This window comes from Oncorhynchus mykiss, chromosome 31 (assembly GCF_013265735.2).
Source record: "Oncorhynchus mykiss isolate Arlee chromosome 31, USDA_OmykA_1.1, whole genome shotgun sequence".
NCBI classification, from domain to species: Eukaryota; Metazoa; Chordata; class Actinopteri; order Salmoniformes; family Salmonidae; genus Oncorhynchus; species Oncorhynchus mykiss.
The window spans coordinates 17564815-17581713 of NC_050571.1; the positions used below are offsets into that span (position 1 = coordinate 17564815).

The 16899-nt window shown below is 47.3% G+C and overlaps 1 protein-coding gene across 1 annotated transcript in view; it reads right to left on the reverse strand.

The window, feature by feature from the left end:
• Window positions 1-16899, reverse strand: part of gpc3 (glypican 3) — a 358923-nt gene that overhangs the window by 214906 nt on the left and 127118 nt on the right. The window lies entirely within an intron of this gene.

A 16899-nucleotide genomic window follows, 5' to 3' on the forward strand; every position in this document is an offset into this window, starting at 1 on the left:
GGTGAGCGCTACTACTCCTGTCTCTCCTTCAAGATCCTGCACTACCTTGTCGGTCCATCTACGCTGGACCGGTTCGTCAGCTTCCTGCAGTGCCTTAATAGACTCTGGGGCGGAGGGCTGTTTTATGGACGAGACCTGGGCTCGGGAACATAACATTCCTCTCAGACAGTTAAGGGAGCCCACGGCCTTGTTCGCTTTGGATGGTAGTCCTCTCCCCAGGATTCAGCGTGAGACGCTACCTTTAACCCTCACTGTCTCTGGTAATCATAGCGAAACCATTTCTTTTTTAATTTTTCGTTCACCTTTTACACCTGTCGTTTTGGGCCATCCCTGGCTAGTTTGTCATAATCCTTCTATTAATTGGTCTAGTAATTCTATCCTCTCCTGGAACGTCTCTTGTCATGTGAAATGTTTAATGTCTGCTATCCCTCCTGTTTCCTCTGTCTCTTCTTCACAGGAGGAGCCTGGTGATTTGACAGGGGTGCCGGAGGAATATCACGATCTGCGCACGGTGTTCAGTCGGTCCAGGGCCACCTCTCTTCCTCCACACCGTCGTATGATTGTAGTATTGATCTCCTTCCGGGAACCACTCCCCCCCGGGGTAGACTATACTCTCTGTCGGCTCCCGAACGTAAGGCTCTCGAAGATTATTTGTCTGTAGCTCTTGACGCCGGTACCATAGTCCCCTCCTCCTCTCCCGCCGGAGCGGGGTTTTTTTTTGTCAAGAAGAAGGACGGGTCTCTGCGCCCCTGCATAGATTATCGAGGGCTGAATGACATAACAGTGAAGAATCGTTATCCGCTTCCTCTTATGTCTTCAGCCTTCGAGATCCTGCAGGGAGCCAGGTTTTTCACTAAGTTGGACCTTCGTAACGCTTACCATCTCGTGCGCATCAGGGAGGGGGACGAGTGGAAGACGGCGTTTAACACTCCGTTAGGGCACTTTGAATACCGGGTTCTTCCTTTCGGCCTCGCTAACGCTCCAGCTGTCTTTCAGGCATTAGTCAATGATGTCCTGAGAGACATGCTGAACATCTTTGTTTTCGTTTACCTTGACGATATCCTGATTTTTTCACCGTCACTCCAGATTCATGTTCAGCACGTTCGACGTGTCCTCCAGCGCCTCTTAGAGAATGGTCTTTTTGTGAAGGCTGAGAAGTGCACTTTTCATGCCTCCTCCGTCACATTTCTCGGTTCTGTTATTTCCGCTGAAGGCATTAAGATGGATCCCGCTAAGGTCCAAGCTGTCATTGATTGGCCCGTCCCTAAGTCACGCGTCGAGCTGCAGCGCTTTCTCGGCTTCGCGAACTTCTATCGTCGTTTCATCCGTAATTTCGGTCAGGTGGCAGCTCCTCTCACAGCCCTTACTTCTGTCAAGACGTGCTTTAAGTGGTCCGTTTCCGCCCAGGGAGCTTTTGATCTCCTCAAGAATCGTTTTACATCCGCTCCTATCCTTGTTACACCTGACGTCTCTAGACAGTTCGTTGTCGAGGTTGACGCGTCAGAGGTGGGCGTGGGAGCCATTCTTTCTCAGCGCTCCCTCTCTGACGACAAGGTCCACCCATGCGCGTATTTTTCTCATCGCCTGTCGCCGTCGGAACGTAACTATGATGTGGGAAACCGCGAACTGCTCGCCATCCGCTTAGCCCTAGGCGAATGGCGACAGTGGTTGGAGGGGGCGACCGTTCCTTTTGTCGTTTGGACTGACCATAGGAACCTTGAGTACATCCGTTCTGCCAAACGACTTAATGCGCGTCAGGCGCGTTGGGCGCTGTTTTTCGCTCGTTTCGAGTTCGTGATTTCTTATCGTCCGGGCTCTAAGAACACCAAGCCTGATGCTTTATCTCGTCTCTTGAGTTCTTCAGTAGCCTCCACTGACCCCGAGGGGATTCTCCCTGAGGGGCGTGTTGTCGGGTTGACTGTCTGGGGAATTGAGAGGCAGGTAAAGCAAGCACTCACTCACACTCCGTCGCCGCGCGCTTGTCCTAGGAACCTTCTTTTCGTTCCCGTTCCTACTCGTCTGGCCGTTCTTCAGTGGGCTCACTCTGCCAAGTTAGCCGGCCACCCTGGCGTTCGGGGTACGCTTGCTTCCATTCGCCAGCGTTTTTGGTGGCCCACCCGGGAGCATGACACGCGTCGTTTCGTGGCTGCTTGTTCGGTCTGCGCGCAGACTAAGTCCGGTAACTCCCCTCCTGCCGGCCGTCTCAGGCCGCTTCCCATTCCCTCTCGACCGTGGTCTCACATCGCCTTAGATTTTGTCACCGGACTGCCTTCGTCAGCGGGGAAGACTGTTATTCTTACGGTTGTCGACAGGTTCTCTAAGGCGGCTCATTTTATTCCCCTTGCTAAGCTTCCTTCTGCTAAAGAGACGGCACAAATCATCATCGAGAATGTTTTCAGAATTCATGGCCTTCCGTCAGACGTCGTTTCGGACAGAGGTCCGCAATTCACGTCTCAATTTTGGAGGGAGTTTTGCCGTTTGATTGGGGCTTCCGTCAGTCTCTCTTCCGGCTTTCACCCCCAGTCTAACGGTCAAGCAGAACGGGCCAATCAGACTATTGGTCGCATCTTACGCAGTCTTTCTTTTCGCAACCCTGCGTCTTGGTCAGAACAGCTCCCCTGGGCAGAATACGCCCACAACTCGCTTCCTTCGTCTGCGACCGGGCTATCTCGTTTTCAGAGTAGCCTCGGGTACCAGCCTCCGCTGTTCTCATCTCAGTTCGCCGAGTCCAGCGTCCCCTCCGCTCAGGCTTTTGTCCAACGTTGCGAGCGCACCTGGAAGAGGGTCAGGTCTGCACTTTGCCGTTATAGGGCGCAGACTGTGAGAGCTGCTAATAAGCGTAGAACTAAGAGTCCTAGATATTATCGCGGTCAGAGAGTTTGGCTCTCCACTCAGAACCTTCCCCTTAAGACCGCTTCCCGCAAGTTGACCCCGCGGTTCATTGGTCCGTTCCGTATTTCTCGGATCATTAATCCTGTCGCAGTGCGACTTCTTCTTCCGCGATATCTTCGTCGCGTCCACCCGGTCTTCCATGTCTCCTGTGTCAAGCCCGTTCTTCGCGCCCCCGCTCGTCTTCCCACCCCCCCCATCCTTGTCGAGGGCGCACCCATCTACAGGGTCCGTAGGATTTTGGACATGCGTCCTCGGGGCCGTGGTCATCAGTACCTAGTAGATTGGGAGGGGTACGGTCCTGAGGAGAGGAGTTGGGTTCCCTCTCGGGACGTGCTGGACCGTGCGCTGATCGATGATTTCCTCCGTTGCCGCCAGGTTTCCTCCTCGAGTGCGCCAGGAGGCGCTCGGTGAGTGGGGGGGTACTGTCATGTATTGTCATGTGTCTTGTTTCTGTCCTTTCCCTTCACCCTGTCTCCCTCTGCTGGTCGTTATTAGGTTACCTTTTCTCCCCCTCTTTCCCCAGCTGTTCCTTGTCTCCTCCTAACTACCTCGTCACCCCTTTTCCCACCTGTTCCCTTTTTCCCTCTGATTAGTCCTCTATATCTCTCTCTGTTTTTGTTCCTGTCTTTGTCGGATTCTTGTTTGTGTTTTTCATGCCTGAACCAGACTATCGTCATGTTTGCTGCAACCTTGTCCTGTCCTGTCGGAATCTGCCGGTCCATCTGAGCATACCTATGTTTTGTTATTAAAGAAGTTCTGTTTACGTTAATTCGCTTTTGGGTCCTCATTCACGCACCGTGACAGAAGTATGGTTTTTATTGGTCACAGGGGAGGGTTGTGTGTTTTTATTGCTCACAGGGGAGGGTAGTATGGTTTTTATTGGTCACAGGGGAGGGTAGTGTGGTTTTATTGGTCACTGAGGAGGGTAGTATGGTTTTTATTGGTCACAGGGGAGGGTAGTGTGGTTTTTATTGGTCACTGAGGAGGGTAGTATGGTTTTTATTGGTCACAGGGGAGGGTTGTGTGGTTTTTATTGGTCACAGGGGAGGGTAGTGTGGTTTTTATTGGGCACAGGGGAGGGTAGTATGGTTTTTATTGGGCACAGGGGAGGGTAGTATGGTTTTTATTGGTCACAGGGGAGGGTAGTATGGTTTTTATTGGTCACAGGGGAGGGTAGTATGGTTTTTATTGGTCACAGGGGAGGGTAGTTTGGTTTTTATTGGTCAAGGGGGAGGGTAGTATGGTTGTTATTGGTCACAGGGGAGGGTAGTATGGTTGTTATTGGTCACAGGGGAGGGTTGTGTGGTTTTTATTGGTCACATGGGAGGGAAGTATGGTTTTTATTGGTCACGGGAGGGTAGTGTGGTTTTATTGGTCACTGAGGAGGGTAGTATGGTTTTTATTGGTCACAGGGGAGGGTAGTGTGGTTTTTATTGGTCACTGAGGAGGGTAGTATGGTTTTTATTGGTCACAGGGGAGGGTTGTGTGGTTTTTATTGGTCACAGGGGAGGGTAGTGTGGTTTTTATTGGGCACAGGGGAGGGTAGTATGGTTTTTATTGGTCACGGGGAGGGTAGTATGGTTTTTATTGGTCACAGGGGAGGGTAGTATGGTTTTTATTGGTCACAGGGGAGGGTAGTATGGTTTTTATTGGTCACAGGGGAGGGTAGTTTGGTTTTTATTGGTCAAGGGGGAGGGTAGTATGGTTGTTATTGGTCACAGGGGAGGGTAGTATGGTTGTTATTGGTCACAGGGGAGGGTTGTGTGTTTTTATTGGTCACAGGGGAGGGTTGTGTGTTTTTATTGGTCAAGGGGGAGGGTAGTATGGTTTTTATTGGGCACAGGGGAGGGTAGTATGGTTTTTATTGGTCACAGGGGAGGGTTGTGTGTTTTTATTGCTCACAGGGGAGGGTAGTATGGTTTTTATTGGTCACAGGGGAGGGTAGTGTGGTTTTTATTGGTCACATGGGAGGGAAGTATGGTTTTTATTGGTCACGGGAGGGTAGTGTGGTTTTATTGGTCACTGAGGAGGGTAGTATGGTTTTTATTGGTCACAGGGGAGGGTAGTGTGGTTTTTATTGGTCACTGAGGAGGGTAGTATGGTTTTTATTGGTCACAGGGGAGGGTTGTGTGGTTTTTATTGGTCACAGGGGAGGGTAGTGTGGTTTTTATTGGGCACAGGGGAGGGTAGTATGGTTTTTATTGGTCACGGGGAGGGTAGTATGGTTTTTATTGGTCAGAGGGGAGGGTAGTATGGTTTTTATTGGTCACAGGGGAGGGTAGTATGGTTTTTATTGGTCACAGGGGAGGGTAGTTTGGTTTTTATTGGTCAAGGGGGAGGGTAGTATGGTTGTTATTGGTCACAGGGGAGGGTAGTATGGTTGTTATTGGTCACAGGGGAGGGTTGTGTGTTTTTATTGGTCACATGGGAGGGTTGTGTGTTTTTATTGGTCAAAGGGGAGGGTTGTGTGTTTTTATTGGTCACAGGGGAGGGTTGTGTGTTTTTATTGGGCACAAGGGCGGGTTTTATGTTTTTTATTGGGCATATGGGAGGGTCGTGTGTTTTTAGTGGGCACAGGGGAGGGTAGAGTGGTTTTTATTGGTCACAGGGGAGGGTAGTATGGTTTTTATTGGTCACAGGGGAGGGTAGTATGGTTTTTATTGGTCACAGGGGAGGGTAGTGTGGTTTTATTGGTCACAAGGGAGGATAGTATGGTTTTTATTGGTCACGGGAGGGTAGTGTGGTTTTTATTGGTCACTGAGGAGGGTAGTATGGTTGTTATTGGTCACAGGGGAGGGTAGTATGGTTGTTATTGGTCACAGGGGAGGGTAGTATGGTTGTTATTGGTCACAGGGGAGGGTAGTATGGTTGTTATTGGTCACAGGGGAGGGTAGTATGGTTGTTATTGGTCACAGGGGAGGGTAGTATGGTTTTTATTGGTCACGGGAGGGTATTGTGGTTTTTATTGGTCACAGGGGAGGGTAGTGTGGTTTTTATCGGTCACAGGGGAGGGTAGTATGGTTTTTATTGGTCACAGGGGAGGGTAGTGTGGTTTTTATTGGTCACAGGGGAGGGTAGTATGGTTTTTATTGGTCACAGGGGAGGGTAGTATGGTTTTTATTGGTCACAGGGGAGGGTAGTATGGTTTTTATTGGTCACAGGGGAGGGTTGTGTGTTTTTATTGGTCACAGGGGAGGGTTGTGTGTTTTTATTGGTCACAGGGGAGGGTTGTGTGTTTTTATTGGTCAAGGGGGAGGGTAGTATGGTTTTTATTGGGCACAGGGGAGGGTAGTATGGTTTTTATTGGTCACAGGGGAGGGTTGTGTGTTTTTATTGCTCACAGGGGAGGGTAGTATGGTTTTTATTGGTCACAGGGGAGGGTAGTGTGGTTTTTATTGGTCACATGGGAGGGAAGTATGGTTTTTATTGGTCACGGGAGGGTAGTGTGGTTTTATTGGTCACTGAGGAGGGTAGTATGGTTTTTATTGGTCACAGGTGAGGGTAGTGTGGTTTTTATTGGTCACTGAGGAGGGTAGTATGGTTTTTATTGGTCACAGGGGAGGGTTGTGTGGTTTTTATTGGTCACAGGGGAGGGTAGTGTGGTTTTTATTGGGCACAGGGGAGGGTAGTATGGTTTTTATTGGTCACGGGGAGGGTAGTATGGTTTTTATTGGTCACAGGGGAGGGTAGTATGGTTTTTATTGGTCACAGGGGAGGGTAGTATGGTTTTTATTGGTCACAGGGGAGGGTAGTTTGGTTTTTATTGGTCAAGGGGGAGGGTAGTATGGTTGTTATTGGTCACAGGGGAGGGTAGTATGGTTGTTATTGGTCACAGGGGAGGGTTGTGTGTTTTTATTGGTCAAAGGGGAGGGTTGTGTGTTTTTATTGGTCACAGGGGAGGGTTGTGTGTTTTTATTGGGCACAAGGGCGGGTTTTATGTTTTTTATTGGGCATATGGGAGGGTCGTGTGTTTTTAGTGGGCACAGGGGAGGGTAGAGTGGTTTTTATTGGTCACAGGGGAGGGTAGTATGGTTTTTATTGGTCACAGGGGAGGGTAGTATGGTTTTTATTGGTCACAGGGGAGGGTAGTGTGGTTTTATTGGTCACAAGGGAGGATAGTATGGTTTTTATTGGTCACGGGAGGGTAGTGTGGTTTTTATTGGTCACTGAGGAGGGTAGTATGGTTGTTATTGGTCACAGGGGAGGGTAGTATGGTTGTTATTGGTCACAGGGGAGGGTAGTATGGTTGTTATTGGTCACAGGGGAGGGTAGTATGGTTGTTATTGGTCACAGGGGAGGGTAGTATGGTTGTTATTGGTCACAGGGGAGGGTAGTATGGTTTTTATTGGTCACGGGAGGGTATTGTGGTTTTTATTGGTCACAGGGGAGGGTAGTGTGGTTTTTATCGGTCACAGGGGAGGGTAGTATGGTTTTTATTGGTCACAGGGGAGGGTAGTGTGGTTTTTATTGGTCACAGGGGAGGGTAGTATGGTTTTTATTGGTCACAGGGGAGGGTAGTATGGTTTTTATTGGTCACAGGGGAGGGTAGTATGGTTTTTATTTGTCACAGGGGAGGGTAGTATGGTTTTTAATAGTCAGAGGGGAGGGTAGTGTGGTTTTTATTGGTCACAGGGGAGGGTAGTATGGTTTTTATTGCTCACAGGGGAGGGTAGTATGGTTGTTATTTGTCACAGGGGAGGGTAGTATGGTTTTTATTGGTCACAGGGGAGGGTAGTATGGTTTTTATTGGTCACAGGGGAGGGTTGTGTGTTTTTATTGGTCACAGGGGAGGGTAGTATGGTTTTTATTGGTCACAGGGGAGGGTAGTGTTGTTTTTATCGGTCACAGGGGAGGGTAGTATGGTTTTTATTGGTCACAGGGGAGGGTAGTGTGGTTTTTATTGGTCACAGGGGAGGGTAGTATGGTTTTTATTGGTCACAGGGGAGGGTAGTATGGTTTTTATTGGTCACAGGGGAGGGTAGTATGGTTTTTATTTGTCACAGGGGAGGGTAGTATGGTTTTTAATAGTCAGAGGGGAGGGTAGTGTGGTTTTTATTGGTCACAGGGGAGGGTAGTATGGTTTTTATTGCTCACAGGGGAGGGTAGTATGGTTTTTATTGGTCACAGGGGAGGGTTGTGTGTTTTTATTGCTCACAGGGGAGGGTAGTATGGTTTTTATTGGTCACAGGGGAGGGTTGTGTGTTTTTATTGGTCACAGGGGAGGGTAGTATGGTTTTTATTGGTCACAGGGGAGGGTAGTGTTGTTTTTATCGGTCACAGGGGAGGGTAGTATGGTTTTTATTGGTCACAGGGGAGGGTAGTGTGGTTTTTATTTGTCACAGGGGAGGGTAGTATGGTTTTTAATAGTCAGAGGGGAGGGTAGTGTGGTTTTTATTGGTCACAGGGGAGGGTAGTATGGTTTTTATTGCTCACAGGGGAGGGTAGTATGGTTTTTATTGGTCACAGGGGAGGGTTGTGTGTTTTTATTGGTCACAGGGGAGGGTAGTATGGTTTTTATTTGTCACAGGGGAGGGTTGTTTGGTTTTTATTGGGCACAGGGGAGGGTAGTATGGTTTTTATTGGTCACAGGGGAGGGTAGTGTGGTTTTTATTTGTCACAGGGGAGGGTTGTGTGTTTTTATTGGTCACAGGGGAGGGTTGTGTGTTTTTATTGCTCACAGGGGAGGGTAGTATGGTTTTTATTGGTCACAGGGGAGGGTAGTATGATTTTTATTGCTCACAGGGGAGGGTTGTGTGTTTTTATTGCTCACAGGGGAGGGTAGTATGGTTTTTATTGGTCACAGGGGAGGGTAGTATGATTTTTATTGGTCACAGGGGAGGGTAGTGTGATTTTTATTGCTCACAGGGGAGGGTTGTGTGTTTTTATTGCTCACATGGGAGGGTAGTATGGTTTTTATTTGTCACAGGGGAGGGTTGTTTGGTTTTTATTGGGCACAGGGGAGGGTAGTATGGTTTTTATTGGTCACAGGGGAGGGTTGTGTGTTTTTATTGCTCACATGGGAGGGTAGTATGGTTTTTATTGGTCACAGGGGAGGGTAGTATGGTTTTTATTGGTCACAGGGGAGGGTAGTGTGGTTTTATTGGTCACATGGGAGGGTAGTATGGTTTTTATTGGTCACGGGAGTGTAGTGTGGTTTTTATTGGTCACTGAGGAGGGTAGTATGGTTGTTATTGGTCACAGGGGAGGGTAGTGTGGTTTTTATTGGTCACAGGGGAGGGTAGTAGGTTTTTATTGGTCACTGAGGAGGGTAGTATGGTTTTTATTGGTCACAGGGGAGGGTTGTGTGGTTTTTATTGCTCACAGGGGAGGGTAGTATGGTTTTTATTGGTCACAGGGGAGGGTAGTGTGGTTTTTATTGGTCACATGGGAGGGAAGTATGGTTTTTATTGGTCACGGGAGGGTAGTGTGGTTTTATTGGTCACTGAGGAGGGTAGTATGGTTTTTATTGGTCACAGGGGAGGGTAGTGTGGTTTTTATTGGTCACTGAGGAGGGTAGTATGGTTTTTATTGGTCACAGGGGAGGGTTGTGTGGTTTTTATTGCTCACAGGGGAGGGTAGTATGGTTTTTATTGGTCACAGGGGAGGGTAGTGTGGTTTTTATTGGTCACGGGGAGGGTAGTATGGTTTTTATTGGTCACAGGGGAGGGTAGTATGGTTTTTATTGGTCACAGGGGAGGGTAGTATGGTTTTTATTGGTCACAGGGGAGGGTAGTTTGGTTTTTATTGGTCAAGGGGGAGGGTAGTATGGTTTTTATTGGTCACAGGGGAGGGTAGTATGGTTTTTATTGGTCACAGGGGAGGGTAGTTTGGTTTTTATTGGTCAAGGGGGAGGGTAGTATGGTTGTTATTGGTCACAGGGGAGGGTTGTGTGTTTTTATTGGTCACTGAGGAGGGTAGTATGGTTGTTATTGGTCACTGAGGAGGGTAGTATGGTTGTTATTGGTCACAGGGGAGGGTAGTATGGTTTTTATTGGTCACAGGGGAGGGTTGTGTGTTTTTATTGGTCACAGGGGAGGGTTGTGTGTTTTTATTGGTCAAAGGGGAGGGTTGTGTGTTTTTATTGGTCACAGGGGAGGGTTGTGTGTTTTTATTGGGCACAAGGGCGGGTTTTATGTTTTTTATTGGGCATATGGGAGGGTCGTGTGTTTTTAGTGGGCACAGGGGAGGGTAGAGTGGTTTTTATTGGTCACAGGGGAGGGTAGTATGGTTTTAATTGGTCACAGGGGAGGGTAGTATGGTTTTTATTGGTCACAGGGGAGGGTAGTGTGGTTTTATTGGTCACATGGGAGGATAGTATGGTTTTTATTGGTCACGGGAGGGTAGTGTGGTTTTTATTGGTCACTGAGGAGGGTAGTATGGTTGTTATTGGTCACAGGGGAGGGTAGTATGGTTTTTATTGGTCACAGGGGAGGGTAGTATGGTTTTTATTGGTCACGGGAGGGTAGTGTGGTTTATATTGGTCACTGAGGAGGGTAGTATGGTTGTTATTGGTCACAGGGGAGGGTAGTATGGTTTTATTGGTCACAGGGGAGGGTAGTGTGGTTTTTATCGGTCACAGGGGAGGGTAGTATGGTTTTTATTGGTCACAGGGGAGGGTAGTGTGGTTTTTATTGGTCACAGGGGAGGGTAGTATGGTTTTTATTGGTCACAGGGGAGGGTAGTGTGATTTTTATTGCTCACAGGGGAGGGTTGTGTGTTTTTATTGCTCACATGGGAGGGTAGTATGGTTTTTATTTGTCACAGGGGAGGGTTGTTTGGTTTTTATTGGGCACAGGGGAGGGTAGTATGGTTTTTATTGGTCACAGGGGAGGGTTGTGTGTTTTTATTGCTCACATGGGAGGGTAGTATGGTTTTTATTGGTCACAGGGGAGGGTAGTATGGTTTTTATTGGTCACAGGGGAGGGTAGTGTGGTTTTATTGGTCACATGGGAGGGTAGTATGGTTTTTATTGGTCACGGGAGTGTAGTGTGGTTTTTATTGGTCACTGAGGAGGGTAGTATGGTTGTTATTGGTCACAGGGGAGGGTAGTGTGGTTTTTATTGGTCACAGGGGAGGGTAGTAGGTTTTTATTGGTCACTGAGGAGGGTAGTATGGTTTTTATTGGTCACAGGGGAGGGTTGTGTGGTTTTTATTGCTCACAGGGGAGGGTAGTATGGTTTTTATTGGTCACAGGGGAGGGTAGTGTGGTTTTTATTGGTCACATGGGAGGGAAGTATGGTTTTTATTGGTCACGGGAGGGTAGTGTGGTTTTATTGGTCACTGAGGAGGGTAGTATGGTTTTTATTGGTCACAGGGGAGGGTAGTGTGGTTTTTATTGGTCACTGAGGAGGGTAGTATGGTTTTTATTGGTCACAGGGGAGGGTTGTGTGGTTTTTATTGCTCACAGGGGAGGGTAGTATGGTTTTTATTGGTCACAGGGGAGGGTAGTGTGGTTTTTATTGGTCACGGGGAGGGTAGTATGGTTTTTATTGGTCACAGGGGAGGGTAGTATGGTTTTTATTGGTCACAGGGGAGGGTAGTATGGTTTTTATTGGTCACAGGGGAGGGTAGTTTGGTTTTTATTGGTCAAGGGGGAGGGTAGTATGGTTTTTATTGGTCACAGGGGAGGGTAGTATGGTTTTTATTGGTCACAGGGGAGGGTAGTTTGGTTTTTATTGGTCAAGGGGGAGGGTAGTATGGTTGTTATTGGTCACAGGGGAGGGTTGTGTGTTTTTATTGGTCACTGAGGAGGGTAGTATGGTTGTTATTGGTCACTGAGGAGGGTAGTATGGTTGTTATTGGTCACAGGGGAGGGTAGTATGGTTTTTATTGGTCACAGGGGAGGGTTGTGTGTTTTTATTGGTCACAGGGGAGGGTTGTGTGTTTTTATTGGTCAAAGGGGAGGGTTGTGTGTTTTTATTGGTCACAGGGGAGGGTTGTGTGTTTTTATTGGGCACAAGGGCGGGTTTTATGTTTTTTATTGGGCATATGGGAGGGTCGTGTGTTTTTAGTGGGCACAGGGGAGGGTAGAGTGGTTTTTATTGGTCACAGGGGAGGGTAGTATGGTTTTAATTGGTCACAGGGGAGGGTAGTATGGTTTTTATTGGTCACAGGGGAGGGTAGTGTGGTTTTATTGGTCACATGGGAGGATAGTATGGTTTTTATTGGTCACGGGAGGGTAGTGTGGTTTTTATTGGTCACTGAGGAGGGTAGTATGGTTGTTATTGGTCACAGGGGAGGGTAGTATGGTTTTTATTGGTCACAGGGGAGGGTAGTATGGTTTTTATTGGTCACGGGAGGGTAGTGTGGTTTATATTGGTCACTGAGGAGGGTAGTATGGTTGTTATTGGTCACAGGGGAGGGTAGTATGGTTTTATTGGTCACAGGGGAGGGTAGTGTGGTTTTTATCGGTCACAGGGGAGGGTAGTATGGTTTTTATTGGTCACAGGGGAGGGTAGTGTGGTTTTTATTGGTCACAGGGGAGGGTAGTATGGTTTTTATTGGTCACAGGGGAGGGTAGTATGGTTTTTATTGGTCACAGGGGAGGGTAGTATGGTTTTTATTTGTCACAGGGGAGGGTAGTATGGTTTTTAATAGTCAGAGGGGAGGGTAGTGTGGTTTTTATTGGTCACAGGGGAGGGTAGTATGGTTTTTATTGCTCACAGGGGAGGGTAGTATGGTTTTTATTGGTCACAGGGGAGGGTTGTGTGTTTTTATTGCTCACAGGGGAGGGTAGTATGGTTTTTATTTGTCACAGGAGAGGGTTGTTTGGTTTTTATTGGTCACAGGGGAGGGAAGTATGGTTTTTATTGCTCACAGGGGAGGGTAGTATGGTTTTTATTTGTCACAGGGGAGGGTTGTTTGGTTTTTATTGGTCACAGGGGAGGGAAGTATGTTTTTTATTGGTCACAGGGGAGGGTTGTGTGTTTTTATTGGTCACAGGGGAGGGTTGTGTGTTTTTATTGCTCACAGGGGAGGGTAGTATGGTTTTTATTGGTCACAGGGGAGGGTAGTATGATTTTTATTGCTCACAGGGGAGGGTTGTGTATTTTTATTGCTCACATGGGAGGGTAGTATGGTTTTTATTTGTCACAGGGGAGGGTTGTTTGGTTTTTATTGGGCACAGGGGAGGGTAGTATGGTTTTTATTGGTCACAGGGGAGGGTTGTGTGTTTTTATTGCTCACATGGGAGGGTAGTATGGTTTTTATTGGTCACAGGGGAGGGTAGTGTGGTTTTTATTGGTCACAGGGGAGGGTAGTGGGGGTTTTATTGGTCACAGGGGAGGGTAGCATGGTTTTTATTGGTCACAGGGGAGGGTAGTTTGGTTTTTATTGGTCACAGGGGAGGGTAGTAGGTTTTTATTGGTCACTGAGGAGGGTAGTATGGTTTTTATTGGTCACAGGGGAGGGTTGTGTGGTTTTTATTGCTCACAGGGGAGGGTTGTTTGGTTTTTATTGGGCACAGGGGAGGGTTGTGTGTTTTTATTGGTCACAGGGGAGGGTAGTATGGTTGTTATTGGTCACAGGTGAGGGTAGTATGGTTTTTATTGGTCACAGGGGAGGGTAGTGTGGTTTTTATTGGGCACAGGGGAGGGTAGTGTGGTTTTTATCGGTCACGGGGAGGGTAGTATGGTTTTTATTGGTCACAGGGGAGGGTAGTTTGGTTTTTATTGGTCAAGGGGGAGGGTAGTATGGTTGTTATTGGTCACAGGGGAGTGTAGTATGGTTGTTATTGGTCACATGGGAGGGCTGTGTGTTTTTATTGGTCACTGAGGAGGGTAGTATGGTTGTTATTGGTCACTGAGGAGGGTAGTATGGTTGTTATTGGTCACAGGGGAGGGTAGTGTGTTTTTATTTGTCACAGGGGAGGGTAGTGTGGTTTTTATTGGTCACAGGGGAGGGTAGTATGGTTTTTATTGGTCACAGGGGAGGGTAGTATGGTTTTTATTGGTCACAGGGGAGGGTAGTATGGTTTTTATTTGTCACAGGGGAGGGTAGTATGGTTTTTAATAGTCAGAGGGGAGGGTAGTGTGGTTTTTATTGGTCACAGGGGAGGGTAGTATGGTTTTTATTGCTCACAGGGGAGGGTAGTATGGTTTTTATTGGTCACAGGGGAGGGTTGTGTGTTTTTATTGCTCACAGGGGAGGGTAGTATGGTTTTTATTTGTCACAGGAGAGGGTTGTTTGGTTTTTATTGGTCACAGGGGAGGGAAGTATGGTTTTTATTGCTCACAGGGGAGGGTAGTATGGTTTTTATTTGTCACAGGGGAGGGTTGTTTGGTTTTTATTGGTCACAGGGGAGGGAAGTATGGTTTTTATTGGTCACAGGGGAGGGTTGTGTGTTTTTATTGGTCACAGGGGAGGGTTGTGTGTTTTTATTGCTCACAGGGGAGGGTAGTATGGTTTTTATTGGTCACAGGGGAGGGTAGTATGATTTTTATTGCTCACAGGGGAGGGTTGTGTATTTTTATTGCTCACATGGGAGGGTAGTATGGTTTTTATTTGTCACAGGGGAGGGTTGTTTGGTTTTTATTGGGCACAGGGGAGGGTAGTATGGTTTTTATTGGTCACAGGGGAGGGTTGTGTGTTTTTATTGCTCACATGGGAGGGTAGTATGGTTTTTATTGGTCACAGGGGAGGGTAGTGTGGTTTTTATTGGTCACAGGGGAGGGTAGTGGGGGTTTTATTGGTCACAGGGGAGGGTAGCATGGTTTTTATTGGTCACAGGGGAGGGTAGTTTGGTTTTTATTGGTCACAGGGGAGGGTAGTAGGTTTTTATTGGTCACTGAGGAGGGTAGTATGGTTTTTATTGGTCACAGGGGAGGGTTGTGTGGTTTTTATTGCTCACAGGGGAGGGTTGTTTGGTTTTTATTGGGCACAGGGGAGGGTTGTGTGTTTTTATTGGTCACAGGGGAGGGTAGTATGGTTGTTATTGGTCACAGGTGAGGGTAGTATGGTTTTTATTGGTCACAGGGGAGGGTAGTGTGGTTTTTATTGGGCACAGGGGAGGGTAGTGTGGTTTTTATCGGTCACGGGGAGGGTAGTATGGTTTTTATTGGTCACAGGGGAGGGTAGTTTGGTTTTTATTGGTCAAGGGGGAGGGTAGTATGGTTGTTATTGGTCACAGGGGAGGGTAGTATGGTTGTTATTGGTCACATGGGAGGGCTGTGTGTTTTTATTGGTCACTGAGGAGGGTAGTATGGTTGTTATTGGTCACTGAGGAGGGTAGTATGGTTGTTATTGGTCACAGGGGAGGGTAGTGTGTTTTTATTTGTCACAGGGGAGGGTAGTATGGTTTTTATTGGTCACAGGGGAGGGTTGTGTGTTTTTATTGGGCACAAGGGAGGGTTGTGTGTTTTTAGTGGGCACAGGGGAGGGTAGTGTGGTTTTTATTGGTCACAGGGGAGGGTAGTGTGGTTGTTATTGGTCACAGGGGAGGGTAGTGTGGTTTTTATTGGTCACAGGGGAGGGTAGTATGGTTGTTATTGGTCACAGGGGAGGGTAGTGTGGTTTTTATTTGTCACAGGGGAGGGTAGTATGGTTTTTATTGGTCACAGGGGAGGGTTGTTTGTTTTTATTGGTCACATGGGAGGGTTGTGTGTTTTTATTGGGCACAGGGGAGGGTTGTGTGGTTTTTATTGGGCACAGGGGAGGGCTGTTTTTTATTGGGCACAGGGGAGGGCTGTGTTTTTTATTGGGCACAGGGGAGGGTTGTGTGTTTTTATTGGTCACAGGGGAGGGTTGTGTGTTTTTATTGGTCACAGGGGAGGGTTGTGTGTTTTTATTGGGCACAAGGGCGGGTTTTGTGTTTTTTATTGGGCATATGGGAGGGTAGTGCGTTTTTATTGGTCACAGGGGAGGGTAGTGGGGGTTTTATTGGTCACAGGGGAGGGTAGCATGGTTTTTATTGGTCACAGGGGAGGGTAGTATGGTTTTATTGGTCACAGGGGAGGGTAGTTTGGTTTTAATTGGTCACGGGGGAGGGTAGTATGGTTTTTATTGGTCACAGGGGAGGGTTGTGTGTTTTTCCCTGATTTCCATTCACTCTTTTACAGCTTTTACTCTATATTTTCTTCCATCCTAGACACATTTCCTCATCTGCCTGCAAGCTCCTCCCATATATCAAGGTGTTTTGTTACCTCCCTTATGCACAACGCTTTCCATGTACTAACTTTAACTATACCACAGGCCAGTATAGTCTACCAGTATAACTGTCTATCCTGCCCTCTATCCACCATTCATAGTGACAATAGTGGTAGGTGGATCATTTGTAAAAATCTGCAATTGGCTAAATAGCAATTATACCACTGTCATGACGTTGGCCTGGGGTTAGGTTTATGACAGTCATAAATACCTCTTCCCCCCTTTTTCCTCTCCCTACCCTACTGATGTTACATTTGCAAAACCCTTGGTTAACATAGAGATTCTGGGAACATCAGAAGGTGGGGGGAAATTAACTATATTCTGGTAATCCGACCAAATGAACATTTGCGGTGGTACTTAATGAATATGATGTCAGTTCGGTTGTCATCTGAGACATTCTCATCAATGATAAGATGACATAAACTCTACAGTGGAAAGTCTACACATCAGAGTTATCAGATTCACATGGAATTGTTGTTCAATTTAAATGTTTGAATATGAAATTATTCGTGATGGGATGAAATGTGATTTTAGCTTCTAAAATGTGAGATTTGGTTAGGGCTCTGCTCAATCAGTGACCCGCCCCTGTGAAGGGACATGGGCTATAAAACTTTTCAAACCCGCCCTCCTCTCCCCTCCTATATAAAGCCTTGATGACAATATAACCTCCTGTTCCGAGGATGTGAGGACGACGGTCCGATGTCAGAATGGTTCAGATAATAACTACAGAACGAAGCCAACCTCAGCGTGAGCTTTGGTTGCGAATGGTATGAACTTTGAACTCTTATTAACTACAGACGTGATACCTCCTAGCCGTTGAGTTAGCAACAGCAGCTGCAAACGCAGGTTAGGAAGGAACAGACA